Genomic DNA, 20,355 nt, shown 5'->3' with positions numbered 1-20,355 from the left:
CCTAGTAAAGCCGATGGAACCCTTCTCAGAAGAATGTTTTTAAAACAGATACAGAAAAATATAAAGCATTACACAAAAAGAAACCAATTATATTGAAATGGCAGTTATCAAAATATTTTTAAATAACAAGTTAACAGACCCCAGGGTAAGAAACCCTGCTAGCTTTCCCTTGGTGATCTCATTAGTTCCCATGGGGCTCACATGGCAGGGATGAGTGGAAAAATGAAAGTGCTAAAAGAAATTTTTTATGGATCATTTAAGATGATAACTTAAGAAATTAAGTTAATTCAATTCAAATTCAAAAAAATATTTACAAAGTGCCTAGTATGTAAGACCCCACACACAAGTTAAAAATTAGGGAAATAAAGATAAAATACAATAGCTCCATCCAGCAAGAGCTTACTGGAATCCTGGGGTCCTTATATTCAAAAAACCATCTCCAATCCCTTCCCCCAGGAAACCCAAATTTCTACTTTAGAGAGGAAATGAAAAGCATAGAGCCATATGTATAGAAGAAGTTATGTGAAGAGGGAGCTTAAGTTGGCATCATGGGGCCAGTTCTCATCACTGGCTGTTTTCTAATAGAGCAAATTTGGGATACTCCAAGAAGTGACAGCTGGGATCAAAGAATATTTGGCCACAAGTTCCAACTGTTTCTTAGTCAAACCCTGATGTTACTAGAAGAATGTCATGAAAATAAACAGAAAGGCCCTTTATTAAAATCCAAAAATAGTTGTTGAATCTTGGGAGAACAGAGACTAAGGAAACTGTTATCTCCAAAGTCATGATCTGTGGCTTTTCCTGAAGAGAAATAAAGAGAAAAAAATGACTAAAGATGACTAAAAATGACTTTTTCTTTTATTTAAAAATTAGAATGGAAACACAGTAAATCTTCCTACATTAAAGGAACAATTCTACTTCCCATTTTAAACAAGTATTAAAACACTATAAACAGAGACATTCTTTTATGAATCCATAATTGCATTTCCCGGATCATTTTAGATTCAGGGAAATAAAGTATAAACAGAAATTATTTATTTCAATATTTCAAATAACTGAAACTTTTCAATAGTAATGTTCTTACAAGTCCATACTTGAAAATCTCAGGCTACAATTCCCTCTCTCTTTAGTCTATAACATCTCATCAGTTGACAAGTATTATCCATTCTACCACTGCTGCATTTCTCAAATATGTTCCTTTCTCTCCACTTGAACATTCTGTGGGCCAAGACACTGATGAAACTGAGGAGCTACTGTCCCACATCCAGCTCTGGACCTCGGATGCAAGAAGTTGCAGTGCTAACCTGGGGCACATAGGGTTAATTTTGCCTCCAGGTGAATTGATCTGGGGATCCTGATCTGTGGGCCCTCTCAGCAAGGAATATAAAAGTAGCTCTCAAGAGTCTGGTGAGGTACTCAGGGGAAGCCTCAAGGTTGTTGGTTTCCTTTTAACTTTCTTTCCCCAGCTTTTATTTGGTTTTATCCTCTGAACTGTTTTCAAACTGCCTAGAGGAGGGAGGGGGAGAAATCAGAATACAATTTTAGTATAAAAGATTATTTGAACTCTTGGGCTTTGAGGGATCCACAGCACCAGAGTTCAGGCTCTCATCACCTATCACCTGAAGTATTTATCGGAAGAAGCTCCTAATTGGACTCCTGTCTTGAAAGCTCTTCTCTCTCCCATCCATCCTATACACAGCAAGTAGACTAAATCTTCGCAAAGTACAAGTCTTGTCACTCCCCTACTCAAGAAGCCCCAAGGGTCCCCCTACCTTCACTAGGATAAAATACAAGCTCTTCAGCTTACTATGTGGAAGCCTTTCAGGATCTGTTCCTCTCATCCCGAACAACCTGACTAGCTGAACTCTAGCCTCCCTCGCACAAGCCTGGAAAACACCCCCTCCTCTTAGAAACTACAGTTTCTGTCAAAGCTCGGCTTATGTGCCATCTTCTATAGAAAGCCTTTCCTGACACCCTTAGCTATTAGTGTTCTCTCTTTACTCAGATCTTTGTGTGTATATTTACCTGTTTACAAGTTATAAAATTCCACCCACATTTCCACTAGATTAAAAGCTCTGAGGCCAGGGCCTAGTTTTCCTTTTTGTATTCCCATCATCTATCAGAGTACCTTAAAATGCTTACTATAATAGAGTGGGTCTTCTGAAGTAACTAAAAATGTTCCAGAGTCATTATATTTCCAATAATCTAAATAACATCCCCTGGAAATTAGGGTCATGAATCATTATTGCTATTTTCACGGATAAAGTAGGCAAGAAATATCAAATAACCTGTCCATGAGTGCCTTAGCTAGGAAGAGTATTCTTAATCTCCCTTTGAGAAGAAGATTTTTACATAATCATTTTAGCACAACACCCCCACCTCAGCCCCATGTTAGTCTAGAAAGTTAGGTGGGGTAGTGAACAGAGAGTTGGACTTGAGTCAGGAAGACCTGAGTTCAAATCCTTTCTCAGACACTTGTGAGAACAACGGGCAAACCACTTAAACTCTCTCAGACTACGTTTACTAGTCTGTAAAATGCAGATAATAATAGCACCTGGAAAGGGCAGCTAGGTGATGCAGTGGATAGAGCACTGGACCTGGAGTCAGGAGGACCTGAGTTCAAATCTGGCCTCAGACACTTGACACTTACTAGCTGTGTGACCCTGGGCAAGTCACTTAACCCTGATTGCCTCATACCAAAAAAAAAAAATAATAATAATAATAACAACAGCACCTAGCTCGAAGGAGTGTTGTGAGGATAAAATGCATAAAGGCACTTTGCAAACCTTAAGGTGCTATATAAATGATAGCTTTAGTTATTATTACCTAGCACAGTATCTTACACAGAGTAGAAATTCTTTAATTATTTGTTAAAAGGATGAACTCCCTGAATCATTCTACTGAAAGATATTATATTGCTACATAATAATGAGGAGAGATGATGGTCTAAGCCAGTCACACAAGTCTACACCATGTAAAAGAGTATAAAGCAAAAGGCCCCTTCCTTTATTTTTTTTAGTTTAATTTTGCTAAAGAAGCAACCAAAGCTGGATGAAAATTTGTATCCCAATAGTTTTAAAACAGATTAATAGACCATAAGGGTTTGCTGGAAGTACCATAATGCATAATGAGGCTGTAACGAATGACAATAAACAAAGGAAGTACTAGATCTCTTTCCAGCCTCCTCTGCCCCAGCTTGAATGCAGTTTCTCTGGCCTAACCTATAAATCTTCCCTAAAAACAATGGAAAGCAGGATGGGGAGCTGTTCTTTTCACTCATTTTCCTCCCCTCCCCTGAAGAATCCTGTGGACAGCATGCCAGACATCATGGCAGACCTTCTGCCAACCTTCATGGCTCAACACTGATTTCCCCTTCTTCCATTTACATCCCTTTGGGACAGAACTCAGAATCCCCAAACCCTCAAACTCACTCCTCCCTTCCCAAGGATGGTAGATGGTTCCCTTCAGCTCATTCTACCACCTCCCAACATACAATGCTCTTACACCACTTAGATAAGCATGGAGTCACCAACGACAATTATTCCAGTGAAATGATGAACTTCTACCCTTTGTCACTTGACCTGCCACTGGAACATAAATGAGATCATCTCAGCACTGTCATCTAACCTTCTACCAGCTCATCTGCACCACCCTTAGGACTTCTGGACATTTCCATCCAACTTACACCAGAACTCTCTTATATCTTGACTCCCAATTAGAATGTGAGGTTCTTGAGAGCAAAAACTGTCTGATCGTTTTATTTATATCCCTAGCTCTTAGCACAATGGTTGGCATATAGTAAGTGCTTAATAAAGGCTTTTTAATTTATTCACATCTTTTTATTTGTAAAACATTTTCCTCAACAGAACCATGCAATGTGCATAGACAGTATAAGTATTATTTGCAGTTGATAGATGACAAAATGAAGAGGTTAAGTGGCCTGTTTATGGTCATATAGCAAGTTGTATATGGTTGCCAGAATTCAAACCCTCATTTCCTGACTGAGGCTCTTTCCACTAAAGCATGCTGTCATACTTAAATCACAATAATGACTCACCCTGAAAAAAAAAAAAAAAAGAAATTTCAGGGAAATGAACAAGGAAGTAGAGAATATACCCACTTAAGATAATCCAGTTTGACCAGCTACAAAAGGATCCAAAAGAAAACTATCAGTATCTTACAATATGAACACTTGCAAGTTTCCTTATTTTCCAGGTACTAGCTTCAACTAATCAGGAACTTTTATTCTTCAACATCAATACTTAAGCAAGACAAAGCTGAAAACTTCTTACCTGTATTCGAATGGTCTCATAACCTAAAAGAGAGAACTACAAATCTAAAAACAGAGGTGATAAGCATGGTTTAAGACAAGCCTAGTGATTCAAGACACTCAGAAGTCTCATTATGAATCTCAAACTTTCAACTGTAGGTATGATATTCCAAAGTGAAGGTAGATATTTATTAAGGTGGAAAAAACAAGTTGGCAAGGCTGAGTGTAAGAAATAAATCAGTCAATCAAAAAGCCTTAATTAAGAGCTTGCTATATGCCAGGCAGGGTAGCTAGGTGGTACAATGTATAGAGCACTGGACCTGAAATCAGGAATTCAAATCCGGTCTCAGATACTTACTAGCTGTGTGATCCTGGGCAAGTCACTTAATCCCATTTACCTCTGTTTCCTAATCTGTAAAATGAGCTGGAGAAAGAAATGGCAAAACCACTCCAATATCTTTGCCAAGAAAACTTTAAATGGGGTCAAAAGAGTTGCACACAAATGAACAATAAATATGCCGGACACTGGCAAAGTGCAGGCACTTAGCATAAAAAGGTAAGAACAGTCTCTGTTCTCAAGGAGCTCACATTCTAATTAGGCACTTACAAGGTACATAGAGAACTGATGGAACTAATATCAGAGGGAAAGAACTAGCAACTGGGAGGACCAAAAAGACCTTCTGCAAAAGATGGGATTTGGGTTGATATTTGCAGGAAGCCAAAGAAACTAAGAGATGGAAATGAAGGAGAAGAGCATTCCAGTCATGGTAGGCAGTCAGTATGAAAGCAGAAACAGGCGCTGGAGTACAGTATGGGAAGGGCTATTACAGCTGGATGACACTGTGGAAGGGAAGTCAAGTGTCAGAAGACTGTTAAAGTAGGAAGGGCCAGGTTTTAAAGAGCTTTAAATTTCAGACACAAAACTTTTTATATTTGATTCAAGAGGTAACAGGAAGCCACTGGAGTTTACTGAGTAGAGTAATGACATGGTCAGGTCCTATATTTTTAGGAAAATCACTGTCAGGTGTATGGGAAGACGTATTGGAGAGGCAAGAGAATTGAGGTAGGGAAACCATTTAAGAAGCTATCATAATAGTCCAAGCAAGAGGTGGAGAAAGGCTCCAACAAGGATGGTGACTATGTAAATAGAAATAAGGGGGTGCGTACAGAGATATTATACAGGTAGAAACGACAATATCTGGCAATGGGGTAGATACATGAGGTGAGAGTGAGGAGTTGAAATCAACTAGTTTTGGGGGAAAAACTGGCAGATTTTTTTTTAAGGATTTCTAGTGAAGAAGAGAATCACTTGTGAGTGCACTTTATTAAATTTTTCCCATATCTGACCACAAGCTGTTGGTTTTCTACCCAAATTTATGGTCAAGAGAAAACATGGAATTGGTCCTTAAAGACCAGATTTATATATCCTATTTAATTTGGCTCTTCTCAAAAACTCTTTGACAAGTAAATCCCACTGACAAAACTGTTTCTTCCTAAACAGAACTTAAGCATCAATTAGTTTATTTATGAATTATCAAGATTTACTCTAATTACTTCAAATCAGTTATTATCAGCACATACCATAAGGCAAAGGAAAATCCTATTACATGGAGCTAGGCTAGTCAGTATTGATAAAGCCTGTAGTATCTGTTAAAGAGAAACAAGTATTACAGCCTCCCCAATGTCTCCTTTTGACAAAAATGCTTTCACGTGCATTATTCTTTTTAGCCCCACATAAAGAGAGGCAATAACTCTGTGTCCAGAAAGTACCTAAGACTCTTGACTTAGGCCAAGACTTTATCAGAAGACTTAATAAGAAGTTGGATGAGAAGGAGAATTAGCAAAGTATCTTAATAACTTACCTTCACTCTGATCATGTGACCTTGTCAACTCTGAACTGCTTTTATCACTGACCTTTTCATCACACTCAAAATTCAAAGGAATCCTTTGATAGAAAATGTGAGGTGTTTGGCAGCTTAGTATAAAGGACCTTTGTAAAGCTCTGCCACCTACCTCAAAAAGTAAAACAATTACAAAAAAAAAAAAACAAACCCACCTCTGGGAGACTTTTCATTGATTTCTACAAAGTGAAATTTTTTCCAGTTATGAATGTCGTGTTTTAATGATTTTTTTGCTTTACATTTTTTAATTTAAAATATCCAGTACTACCAGGAATCAAAAACATGTTTCGCTAAAATAAATGTGTGCTCAATAATGGCTATTTAAAATTCATGGCAATGGAGAAGAGGGGATGGAAATATTTGATTTAACAGAATTGTGCATTTATATTTCAAGATGTCAGAAATATATACAAAATGAATTACTAAACACTACCAATAATTCTCAACCATTTTATCCCCAAAATGAGGGAGTTGGACAAGATAAATGCTAGGGTCCATGCCTGCTCTAAACTCTGATTCTAGGATCTACTTTTTATTTCCCAAAGTCTTAAGATTAAAGACATTATAATATAGTGGAAAGGACACTAGTCTTGGAGTCAAAAGACCTCAGCTATTTATCTATACATGTGATTTGGAGCAAGTCATTAGCTTAATTTCTAAGGTCCCTTCAAGCTCTAAATCCTACAGTCTCAAATTATCATCACCAGAAGGTTGGCCTCTGAATAACTTGGGAAGGATCACCAGTTACAAAAACACTACTTAAAGGCAAAGGTATGTTACAATCTGCATTAGTGGAAAAGGTACTCAGATAAATGAACTCACTAAGCCTTGAAATACTGAATTGTCTGCTTCAAAAAGTTGTAAGAATCAAATGGCAAAGTATACTTTGTAACTGCAAAAGACTATAAAGGTAAGCTAGGAGTAGTAGGAGTTCTTAAGGAATACAAAGAAATCTGGAAAGACCTTCATAAAATAATACAAAATGGAAAAAAAAAAGCAAAACCAAAAGAAAAGAACATACATCATACTCATATTAAGAGGAAGAATGAATGGACAAACAAAAAATGATGGTAGTCACGTAAAGGGAGTGACCTGCATGGTGATTATGCATTAAAAGGAGTTCTTATAAAGTACTACTATGATGGGAGACAGATGAGTTGTGTTGGCTACCCTCCAGCAAAGAAAAGGGAGGTCAGGGCCCTGACATCTACATTGTAATCCACTGGTTGTGGAGTCCTTACTCAATAGACCAGGTGGCAAATCCAAGGTTTCTATTTGACTGTGACACCACTGAACTAGACAGGACCTTGCCTCAACACACCTTTTTGACATATTTTTCCTCAACTTCTTTGTATAGGGTGATATTTGGCCTTCACACTAAAGTCCTCATTAAGTAAAAAGAAAATTACAATGAAGAAAAAAGGAAAGGAAATTTGCACATGCTCTTTATCTATGATATACACATGCCTACTCTCTTTCCCACAAACTACTACTTTGTTCAAAAGCTCTTTAATCTATTTAAATTTTATTTAAATTTACATTTATGTTTCTTTCCCAATGTCACCAAAGATCTCTGTTACTCTAAAACTACAACAGGATTTTCAACACTTTTAAAGGCTTTAAAAAGATCATACTAAGAACTAAGATTGTCTATTAATTGCCTAATTTTGATGAGGTAGTTTGGATAGCAAGCTCTGAAAACACATTGGTACGGTGATAATCAAACAATTATGCATTAAAATTTTATGCATATAAAATATATACTGATATTCAATATTGTTTTTAATATATCATTTAATTTTTTTAAAAGCAGACTTAAATTGGGTTAATGTACCCATTCTAGAATACTGGAGTATTCAATGTATACTTGAAAAACAACACATATAGTAAAGAATCTAGGCTTATAAAATGCTTTATAATTAACAAAGCACCTTCACATGCATTACTTCAAAACAGCCTTCTAAAAGCAGCTTGTGAGCTATAAAGTCTGGAAGATTATCCCCAATTAACGGGCCAAGAAATAGAAGCTGAAACAGTGATTTGCCTATATTGTTAAGAACCGGCAGAGCTGAACCTACAACTCTGATTTTCTGACTCCACATCCCTGCTTTTTCCCATTTTTCTTTCAGATTCCATGGGAGTCCTTCACCTAATTGGACATGAGACAGGTAGACAGTAATAAGTAGAAAAGCAAAGCCAAACTCATTCACACACAGCATCAAAATCTTTTGTCTATTTTTCTACCCCAAGCACACACAGCAAGGCTTTACACATGGTGGGTACCTGATAAACACCACTGCATAAGCAAATTATGAGGGACAATCCCTTTGCAGGCAAGTGAATAATAATAATGCGAGCCTCTTCTCTTCCATTTCCCTTAGGTTGAGGCTCCCCTCAGCATTGGTGTCAAGCCAAGTGTGGCTCCTTCCACATACAAATAAGTCAGATCACAGCTAACCACACTGTAGAATATACAGATGATGAGAAGCAACATGGTATAGGGGAAAGAGTACTGACCTGTTTCCTCCTTCTCCTCCAACCCCACACATTCGATTCATCTAATAAAGCCCCACTGATTTTACCTTCAGTATCTTCAGAATCCACAGCTTTCTTTCCATTCCTACTGCCCACCACCATATTTCAGGCCCTCATCACCTCTTACTTCAATAGCCTCCTACATCTCCCTGCCTTCCATCTCAATCCTCCACCTCCCCATTCATCTGTGCTACCATACAACTGGATTAAACTTCTTAAAGCACAACTCTAGCCCTGTAATTACCCTTCATCATCTTGCCCACATAAAACTTTAAATAATTCCTTATTTTCTAATAAATTCTACCACTTACTACTTATCTGACCCATCACAACTTCTCAAATCCTTAGTTTCCTCATCTACAAATTGAGAGGGTTGGCCTAGATGGCCTCTGAGGTCTCTTTTAGTTCTAGATACTACGATGAAATCCAAACTCCATCATTTCAGTAAAAACCTCTCCACAATATTCTGAAACTACCTTTCCAGGTTCATCTTCTACTACCTCTCTTTGGGTATGCTCTCCCATTTGAGTATTCTCCTCTCCCACCAAACAGACCTACCACTTAATCCCTGACCTTGCCCTGTGCTTCTCTTCCTCCACACCTTTGCTCCAAATGATCCCTCTGGAATGCCCTCCTCATTGGAATACAGGAGAGAGTCAGGATCTGTCCGGTTCTTTTTACCCATCCTGCGAGAACTAGCATAAATATCATCTTCATCAAGCTGTCTTCAATTTCTGCCACCCTCCTCTTTATCCCAGAGATAAATTTCTCCCTCCTTATTGTACATTCACACCCTACTTCATATTCTAAGTATTTGTGTAGGCATCCTATATACCCTGTTCATCTATGTCTTACTTAGTTAGAGATTCATAGCACACAGTGTTGGGAAAGGATCTCAGACATGATCTAGCCCAGGGGTGGGGAACTTGTGGCCTCAAGGCCACATGTGGTCTTATAGGTCCTCAAGTGTGATCCTTTGACTGAATCCAAACTTCACAGAACAAATCCTTTTATTAAGGCTAGATTTTAGCCTAACTCATACTTGAAGAAGAATGCCCTCCACAATGTAACTACAAATGGCCATAGAGCCATTGCTTGAAGACCTCCAGTGACAGAAAACCCACTAACTCTATTACAGCATCTAAGTAAATGACTCCTGAACCCTGATATCCAACCCTGAGGAAATTCCATAAACTGCCTGCTGGACACCTCCAACTGGATGTTCCCACAGGCATCACAGTATGTCCAAAACAGAACTCATTAACTTCCTCCAACTCACTGTCTCCAAACTTCCCTGTGATGGGGACACCACCTTCCTTAAAGTCACTGAGGTTCACATTTCGAGTATCTTCCTTTTTCCTTAGTCCCCATTTCCAATCAGAGACCAAGTCTTATCAATTCTTCCTCTACATCTCTTCTCCTCTATCCCCTTCTCTTCTCCACTTGCATAGATAGCACCATGGTTTAAGCTCTTATCAATTCTCATCTGAGATTGCAATAGCTCCCTAATTGGTCTCCCTGATTCCAGTCTGCCCCCCTCTCTAATCCATCCTCCTTCACAGTAGCTCCAGCTGCCAAAATCATCTTCCTAAAATTCAGGTCTAATCATTTCACTATCTTGCTCAAGTTAACAAGTTTTTTGTTATATCGTGCCTGGAATTTGCTTCTTGCCAACTTGAACCTTGTGCTCCTGATTATGTCCTCTGTGGTTGAGCCAAGATAATAGCTTTCAAATACACGACGAGAGCTAAAACCCCCTGTGTCAAATCTTTTCATCTCCAGGCAAAACATCACCAGTTCATTCAACAGAGCCTCATATTGCCAAGCTTTCAAGGCCTTCACCATCCTGGTTGCCTTCCCCAACCCTGTATCTGGACATTCTCCATCAACCATCAAGTTTCTTCCATGATGAGTTATGTAAATCAGGGATCTTCAAACTTTTTTATTGTGCCCTAGAAGCAAAAGCTAAATAATAAATACAATAAATTTAATAATACTATGTTTATAAATTACATGCATGTAATACTGTATTAATATGTATATTATAAAACATAACAATAGACATTAACAATGAAATGAACATTTTATTATTTTATTTCCTTATAATTAAAAAAAATCCTTTTTTCTTGACAACAATGTGATTCAATGTTTTATGGTCTTAGAAAATGTGCTGTGTACCTTCTAGGGGACAGGGTGAACTTATAAATAATAACTGTTCCCTTCCACATGCTTTATGATGAAGACATCCTGAGCTACTTATTGTTCCTATACAAGACATGCCACCTCCCTTCTCTCTGCCTTTAACCTGTCTGACCCCCACACCTGGAATGCTTGCCCTCTTCACCTGTGCCTCTTAACAGTCCTTCAAGACTCGGTTCAAATGCCACCTTCTAAGGAGGCCTGCTCTAATTTTTGCAGCTGCTAGTACTTTCCCAAGGACTCCTTCCTTCTGCTCGGTAGGTATCTGGTATATACATATTTATGCAGATGTTATTTCCCCATTAGATTAGCTCCTAGAGAGAAGGTATTATTTTTAACCTTTTTTTTTTATTCCCAGCACTTAGTACAGTACTTGGTACACAGTAAGTGCTTAACAAATGCTTGTTGCTTGAGTGAAAAGTCCTTTATTAAACACAGGTGCTGAGAACTGAACCCAAGTTACTCCAGATGTTGGCATGGTGGGGGAGAGGTTCAACAAGACTATCACCTGGACAGGATGTTTGTCATAATGTGGTCCAAAACTGCTTTGGTTTTCTTGGCTATTGACTCATACTGAGCTTGCAGTTCACTAATAATGCCAGATCTTTTACAAACGGATTGCTGTCTAGGTCTTCCCCATCTTGGATTTTAAAAAATCAACTTCACAGGTGCAAGTCTAAGACTTTACATTTATCCCTATTAAATTTCATCTCATTAGATTCAGCTCAGTGTTAGCTTATCAAGATCTTTCTGAATCTTGACTGTCAGCCAGTGTGCTAGCCTTCCCTCCCTGCTTTCTGTCATCCACAAAGTCAGTAAACATTCTTTGTTGTATTCCTTACAGTGCCTTGCACAGAGCTGGACACCAGATAAATATTTGCTGGACATTTATATTCTGCACAAGCCACATGTCAGCTGTTTATTATCTGTATTTATTCTTCATCTTTATGTCTTCTATGTTGATCCATGTCAGTGGTGTTTCTTTTAACTCGTAAACCCCTAGAATGGTAATAACTCACATTTCTAAAGCTTCTAAGGTCCTCACCAATCAATGAACCAATATTTATTAAGCACCTATTACGTGTCAGGTATTATGTTTGGCACTGATAGAAGCAGAAAGAATGAAACAATCACTACTTACAAAAGGCTTACATTCTAATGGGAGAAACAAGAACATGTGAAAAAATATACAGCACAAATAATAAGTGAATGAAGACAAATATATACAAAGCCATTAAATACCATTAGAAAGCAGTTAGATAGAGAGGGAGGACACTAACATTTGGGGGGATCAGGAAAGGGCTGATGCGGAAAACAGTATGTGAGCTCTGTGTTAAAGAAAGAGAGGGACTGTATGAGGTGGAGGTGAGGAAGTGGCACATTCCAGGCATAGTAGTGCCGGGGAACATCATGGAGCAAAGGCGACGGTGGGGTGGTCTAGGACAGAAGAACAGAAGCTTTGCCAAGTCTGATGGAGCTGAAAATGTTTCATAAGCAGGATGTGGACTGACTGTGTGTTGTCTGAGAACCAGCCCGGTTAAGCCTGGAGCCCACTGCCACCAGGTGATGAGTCCTTTGGGCTTCAACATATCAATAAGATGAGGGGCTGTGACCTGCATCTCTGGAGGAGTATCCATGTGGATGAAATCAACAGATTCTTCAAGCGTTGTCCTTCAAGAGCTGAAGTATTTATATATATATGATGGCAAACATTTCACAAGTACCCAGTGAAGTAGCTAGTACACTTACATTTACTCCCTTGTGTTCTGAGGTGGAAACAAATTCAAGAGATTAAATGACCTGCCTATATTCACACCATCAGCACAAATGTATCTCCACAGACAGGTAGAGGGGACTTATAAAACACGTATTCTAACCTCCACTTTTCACAGAGGAGGAAACTGAGGCCAATAGGTAACAATAACTGACATTTATAGAATGATTTTAAGTTTTGCAAAGGTACCTTACATGCATTATCTCATTTGATGTTTTTAACCACCAGTGATTTAAGTTCTACAGTTATTACTTTCACTTTACAGATTAGGAAACTGAGGCTCAGAAAGGTTAAATGATTGGCCCAGATTCACACTGCTAGTGAGTGTGTGAGATGGTACTAGCACCAGTTTTCCAAAATCCAAATCCAGCAGCATTCTTTCCACTAATCTGCACTGCCACAGTGGCACTACACAGGTAATTAATAAAATACTGTTTTATTTTTAAAATACCATTTTTTTTCTTTTTAAGGCAGTAATGCTTTACTCCAAAACTGTCAAGAAAACTCTGTCCAGAGATCTGAAATTTATAATGAGAGAAGAGTCACTATGCTTTAATCAAGAAGTAGAAGACCTGAGTTCAAGTCCCACATGTAACACATAGTGGCTTCATGACCCCAGCCAAATAACCTAACCTGCCAGTACCCAGGCTCTAAGACTATAAAATTGTGGTATAAGTATTGTTCTGCATTAGCGGAAGGAGCTTCTTCATAAGGAATTCCTTATACCAATAAAATCACAGAACTAGTAAAAAAAAAAAAAAAAAGAAAAGAAAAAAGAATAAGCTATCCAAAAATCAGACTCTTACATCACCCTTTGCTTTTCACTATGCTTGCCTGGTTTGCTTCCTATTTAAAAATCTGCATCCCAAGCACTTTGATTAGTGTCTGGCACGTAGTAGGAGTTTAATAAATTCTAGCTGACTGATTTATGCTCAGGGCCTTTGCAAAAACAGGTAAGACTATCAGCCTGTCTCAAAACAAGTGAAACTGCATATTAACAATTAGGCTGACATGTCCAACTGACAAATAAACTGTTTAGTTACACTAATAGGGCTACTTTCAAACAGAAGGTTTTTCAAAAAGAAAGCAAAGTAACTGGACACCCTAAAGGATTCTATTCTGAATGATACTGATTGAATTCTGAATTATAATTCTGACCTGGGAAAGAAGGGAAGGAGTAAGCATTTATATAGCGCCTACTATGTGTCAGTCATTGTACTAAATGCTTTTTACAAATATTTAGGAGCTATTATTATTCCCATTTTTTACAGTTGGAAGAAACTGAGGAAGACAGAGATTAAGTAATTTGAGGCCAAACTGAACTCAGGTCTTCCTGACAATGGCCAGGTGCTGTATTCATTCTATCACTAGCTGTTAAAGAAGTATCTTGATAGAAATATTTTGTAGTCTTGGAATCACCATGTCCTGATCATTTTAGCCTAAATGTTTCAAATCTCAAAGTGTGGTCTAGGGTCTTGGATGTCCCTAAGACCTGAAGGGAGTTTTGAATGTAAAAATTATTTTCCTAATGATAAGATATTTTCATTTCTAATATCATAAATACTAAGAGATATAACCCACATAAACAAAAACTCTTGAAGGGGAGAAGGTCCTCAATAATTTTGAAGAACATAAAAGAGGTCCTAAGACAAAAAAGTTTGAGAACGGCTGATTTAGATAAAAGTTAAAAAGAATTATTCAGGGTCCTGAAAAAATTTAAAGTCATCTCATTAGGCAGAATAAATCAATATTCCAACTAGGTAACTTACATTCAACAATTTAAGTTTAATTTTATAATTATTGCAGGCTGTCCAGACATGGCTCATTTAAAAAGAGGTAATTGTTCAAATGTGACTTAATGCTTAAGATTTACTTAAAACAAGACTCCTCTCCCCTTAAAACAATCTTAGCATGATACTTGTCACTCCAACTGCTCATTTTGTTTATAAAATTTCAGATCATCAGTCCCAACTATGGAGAAGAAACTGGCTCAAATATAGAGACTTGCAAAGAATCCTTGCAGTTACTAGGAGACAGCCCTGAACCCACTCCCCTCCCTGCCAACACAGACACGGACACACAGAAAGCCTATCTTCTGCGCAACCTGGTATCATCTTTCTTGGAGTAGGCATGGGGCCAAAGTTTAAGCAAACCTATGGAAAGGGAGGGAAAGCCAGGAAGTTCTGAGACACAAACATACTTTCAGTACGTTGTGTGTGCTTGGACCAGATTTTCAATCTCTTCCCTTTAGGGAACTCTCATTGGGAGAGCTTCTTCTACCAATACAGACTGGCACAGCACAATTTTTGAGTGGCCTGGGACACTGAGAGTAACCTGTCCAGGGCCACTTAGCCAATATACGTGTCAGAAGTAGAACTCAATCCAAGTCTTCCTAATTCTGAGGTCAGCTTTCTATTCACTACACTGCCTTTTGTACAATTTAAAGATCTTAAATCTTCATCTCTAAAGTCCCTTGCTATAGTTTGCAGCCTGCAGGTACATCTGCAACTTTGAAGATTGCTGAAACTTATTGCAGAGTTTGAGATATAAGTCTAGGCCTGACTCAAAGTTTCAAAGCAGGGGGAGAGGGGGAGGAAGATGGCCCCAGACCCAAGAAATTCTCCAGACTTCTGGCTGGTCTATGTGCTCACATATAGCTGGGGGGTGGATGGCAGGTAACTCAGGAGCTCCCTTTTTCTACTCTCCTCTCTTCCAAAGGAAAGGAATAAAGACAAAAATTGGAAAGTAAAGGAAGGAAAAGGTGACTGGATGTGGTCCAAAAGAGAATTCATTCAGTTTCACTTCCTAGGAGCTGCACAAGTCTTCTTGGATCTTCTCCAAGTTATCTTTATTACATAGTATTTTATGAGTTTCCAAAGCTTTCACATACACTGTCTCTGATCTGCATAACAACACTCTGAGGCAGGCAGGATAGGTATTATCATCTCCATTTTACAATTGAGGAAACTGAGGTTTAAATTACTTGCTCAAGGTCACAGCAGGGTTTTTTTTTCTGTGCCAGCTTATCTTAAGTGAAGCAGTCAACATCAGGGACAGCTCTGCCTCAAACTGGAAAGTTTAGAGCAAATTTTGGGTATGATACTCTACAAGAGAAGAAATCCCTTCTGACACTCCTTTTAGGGGCAGTCAGAATCAGCAAGTCCAAGGTGCTAACCAAATGTGCAAACTACTTCCCAGAATATGTGGTCAAGAATGGTTCAAGAATAAGACCAATGAGGTTTTAATTATGGTTCAGGTATTCATCTCCCCTCTCCCCGTCTTTAAAGTCCTGGAATAGGAAAGGGAAATGGCCCAAGGCAGAACTAGGCAGTTACATATGCAGATTTGGAAGGGGCAACAGAAAACACCTAGTACAGCCCCCTTATTGTACAGATTAGAAAACGGAGGTCCAGAAAGATAGTGATTTGTCCAAGGTCAGTGGCAGAGCCAGTATTTGAACCCAAGGATTATTGTATCTGTTTCCATTGAATGATGCCCTGAATCCAACAGTCTGCCTAAGGTACTGAAATAAAGATGCCCATTCATCAGAGTCCAGATTAGGGCTGGGGGAGCTTGAAGAGAGATCTCTAGTCCCATAAAGCTTTAATACTGGGATGTCTGCCCCAAATCATAACTTTTACTCTAATATTATAATTTATTTATACTGCATTAAAAAGTTTTAGGGCAGGAGGACAGGCTTTCCAGGGATTAGCACAGTTCCTGGCACACAGTGAATGCTTAACAAACACTTACTGAATGCTTGTTGACTTTCCTGGGCTTCAACCAAAAACCAAAACCTTATCTCCAACTTTCTCTGCTATCCCTACAAACAAACACACACTTACTCACTTTTTTTCTTAGGGGGCTATGGTGGAGGACTTGAGATAAAGGGTTCCCTCCACATGATGCAGCGACCCCTGCCACCAGGGGGAGCAGTATCAGGATGCCCCAGGCAACTGGGGGTGGGGGGGAGTTGCAAGCTTAAAGCAGCACATCAGGAACCAAGGCTGTGATTTCCAACTCTGCTTTTTCGCTTCCAGGGAACCCCCGCCCCCCACAGGATGATCCGGTTACAGTCGCCCCGCCCCCAGCTCCCCAACTCTCAGAAAATTGCAATAGGAATTAACGGGTTGCCTGCCGAGCCTCCCATTCAAAGCCCCCGTCCCTCCCTCCCTCCTTCCGCCCCAGTCCCCACCTCATCCTATCCCATCCCCTCCACCCCCACCCCCCATCCTGTCCCAGGACTCCGGAGTCAGGCAACGTCATCTTTACAGCCTCCCCAAATTTAACTCTTTCCTCTTCCAGCTGTGAACGTGGCCCACTCGGGGGCCGCCCAGACCGAGCCGCGGCCAACTTTTCTTCCCCAACTTAAGAGCCCAGGAGCGGCGCCGGCCCGACGGCGGCAGGGGGGGCAGGGCCTCGGCCAGGGCTGCCCTCAGCCCCGCACCGCGGGGAACGGCAAGACCGTGTTTTTTTTTAAAGGTCTCACTCTCCGCCGAGCCTGGGAGGAATTGGCTCCTGCCCCTCGCGCCCCTGGCCCGCGGCGGCCCCCCCCCTCGATCTTCCCCCCCCCCCCCGAGGAAGGGGGTCAGGGAGACTGGGAGCTGGAGAAGGTGGGGGATCCCCAACTCTCGTGCGCGGGGTCCATCCCGAGCCCCACCGCGGAAGGGCGGGGAGAGGAGGGGCTGGGAGGGAGACGTGTCACTCCGGCAGCCCCCCCTGCCCACTCCCTCAAGTCCTTCCTGGGGGACAGCCAACAGACCACCCCGTCGAGGAAAACTCAGCTCCCCCTTCCTGAAGGCTAGAGAGGAGGGAATGTCCCCTCCCCACAGACGAGTGAGGAGGGGGCACGGCCGCTCCTAGACGGGGCGCCCCCTCCCCAAAGGCCTGGGAGGATGGGGCACCAGCTCGCCTAGCCCGGGAGCCCCCTCCTCATACCCCAGGGAGGAGGAAGCGCCACATCCCCAAAAGCTAGTGAGGAGGAGGCACGGCCGCTCCTAGACGGAGCACCCCCTCCCCAAAGGCTAGTGAGGGGGGGACACGGCCGCTCCTAGACGGAGTGCCCCCCCCTCAGAGCCAAGGGAGGAGGGACATGGCTGCTCCTCGACGGGCCGGGGGGTGGGGGGAAACAGGAAGGAGGCTCGGTCCAGTCAGGTCCGAGAAGCCTGGGGAGCCCAGCCCGCCCCTCCCAGATGCCGGGGCAGCTCCCCCAGGGTCGGGCGGCGGGAGCGGCGATGGAGCCCCGGGCGAAGTTTCCTACCTGCACTAGGAGAAGCCGGAATTAGGAAGAGGCGCCGCCGCCGCTGAACGCTGCCGCCGCCGGTCACGGGAAAAGAAGAAGCCCCGACGAGGAGGAGCCGGCGCCGGCCACTCGCCTCAGCCCCAGAGAAGGAAGGCAGCTCCGCCTGCCGCTCGAGCGCCCCGCAGTGCCCGCTGCACGCCTGCCGCCGCCTCCCCAGACTTCCCCGCTCCCCAGCTGCACTGCCGTCCGACAGTCTGGGCGCTGCGTGCGTGTGTGTGTGTGTGTGTATGCGTGTGTGTGAGTGTGTGGAGTCGTGGCACTTTCTGCCTCGGAGCTGGCGAACGCCCCCTGCCCCCCCCACCCCCCTCCTCCTCCGCCGCCGCCGCCGCCGCCGCCGCCGGGATCGCCGCCTCCTGCGTTCCGCCCCCTCCCCTCCACCCAGGACCAGCCATTCATCGGCCGGCCTGCGCCCATTGGTCGTTGGCCCGCCACTCCGCCGGCCGCCGGCCACTCAGAGAGCCGGCAGCTGGAGCCGAATGGGCCGCAGGCCGCGGCTATTGGACGGAGAGGAGGGTTTCCCCGGCGGCCAATGGGAGCGGGGAAGAGCCGCGAGAAGAGGAGAGGAGGGAGAGGCGAGGTGGGAGGGAAGCAGGAGGGGACCGAGCTGCCCTGTGCTCAGGGCTCTGGGTGCAAAGGCGCGGAGGGGAAGGGGAAGGGGAAGGGGAAGGGGGTCAGGGGCGGGAGCGAAAGTGCATCCGTCAGGCGTCGCTCTCCGGGGCTGCCGGGACCTGCCGCCCTCTCCCAGCCCAAGGCCTGGGTGCCGCTTCAGCCAGGGCACGGGTTCGGGGGCCTTCAGGGACCAGCCCTTTTCTTTTCGCCTCGCCCCCAGCCCATACGAGCTGCTGCCCCCCGGGTTCTTGGGCCAGCCCTTGTGCGAGCCAGGAGGGACCTGGTAGAGGACTGACGGGCGATGCCCCCACCCCCACCCCGCTCAGTCGCCTCCCCTTTGCACAATCCATCACCAGCTTGGAGAGTGAGTTTATTCAACGAGACAAAACTTCCCTGGAAGGTGGCGTCCTCCCCTCAACCTCCTCCGCCCACCTAGGGAGACTGACGTCTGGTCTCCTGGGTGTGAGAACGTGTGCCCTGGGTCTAGGCACGGAGGAAGTTGACGAAGGACAACCCGGGCTCCACTGCCTTCAAGGGGTTTACAATCGAATTTAGCATGAATTCTCTTGAAACGAGTTGAAGGAATTCGAGCACCCCTAGAGCAAACGTGATGGGCTGTCCCAGAGGGTGGGAAAGGATTAAGACCAAGTAATAGTATCCCCATTTTAGAGATGAGTAAACCGAGGCAGAATGTGACTACATCATGTGTAAAGTGCTTTGCAAACCTTGAAGCTAGCTGTTATTCTACTGCTTATTCAAGGTCAGTATCGAACAGCTAAAGTGGCCACCGTGTACCAGCAGCCAGCCTGCTTTCCGTAAATGAAAGAAGAGAGAGTGTTTTTATGTTTTCCTATTTTCCAGTGTCTCAAGTACAGTGCTGAGCAAACTTTGCACTTAATAAATATTATTGATATTTGATCATTATTTAATCTTAAAACTTTTAAGTCTAGAGCAGAACTGGTCTCTTTAGAACTTTAGCCGCTGCCTACTTAGCAACCCATAGTATTCAGAAAAAGTTTGTTATGCAAAGACATAAAGCCCGAGGTAACTTTCTCTAGCTTCTCTACTCTTCTTCCCTTTCTTGAATATTGACTGGTCTTCTGATACCTTTTTCACATGTTCTTCAGAATCACTGCTCCTTCACTGATCAGCGCTAGAGTGTAGTTCTTATTCAAGTTGTGGAAAATATAATTGACCATAGGGAAATAAAGAAGGGTCGGGGTTGAAAATTTAACAGGGCATTCCTATTTTTAATCTTAGCATTAATTCCAGCTAGTTCCTGTTGATTAATCATTAGTTTTCAGTTCTCATTTTTGCCCCCCCTTCCCCTACCACCCCCAAAAAAGGGGACAACATAGGCCCACCACTAGAAGCCGGGTGAATAGTCCTGGATCTGTCACCAATTTGTAGGAATTTGGGCAAGTCATCCTCTGTGCTTAAATATTGTGAACTGCTCAAATGGGAAAAATAAGTTATACACTTGATCATTGACAGGAGTGAATGCCAGATGACAAATCTTTGTCAGTTTATATTTCTAAGCCAGACAAATTATCAAAATCCTAAAACTCCATGAAACTTTTGTTGTCATTCAGTCATGTCCAACCCTTCGTGACCCCATTTGGGATTTTCTTGGCAAAGATACTGGAATGGTTTGCCATTTTCTTCTCTAGCTCATTTTACAAATAAGGAAACTAATGCAAATAAGGGTAAATGACTTGCTCCTTTTCTTCTCCTCTCATCCTGATTTTCACTTCTATCACACCTC

The 20,355-nt window shown here is 42.2% G+C and overlaps 1 protein-coding gene across 2 annotated transcripts in view; it reads right to left on the bottom strand.

The window, feature by feature from the left end:
* Nucleotides 1-18,024, bottom strand: part of RRBP1 (ribosome binding protein 1) — a 114,744-nt gene extending 96,720 nt beyond the window's left edge. For both annotated transcript variants that reach the window (XM_027840279.1, XM_027840280.1), the window contains exon 1: nt 17,940-18,024. The gene's annotated coding sequence lies outside the window, so the exon portion shown is untranslated. The remainder of the gene's footprint in view (nt 1-17,939) is intronic.
* Nucleotides 18,025-20,355: the final 2,331 nt, after the last annotated feature.

This window comes from Vombatus ursinus, unplaced genomic scaffold, assembly GCF_900497805.2.
Source record: "Vombatus ursinus unplaced genomic scaffold, bare-nosed wombat genome assembly UNPS02014841.1, whole genome shotgun sequence".
NCBI classification, from domain to species: domain Eukaryota; kingdom Metazoa; phylum Chordata; class Mammalia; order Diprotodontia; family Vombatidae; genus Vombatus; species Vombatus ursinus.
This window is presented reverse-complemented; position numbering and strand designations above follow the sequence as displayed.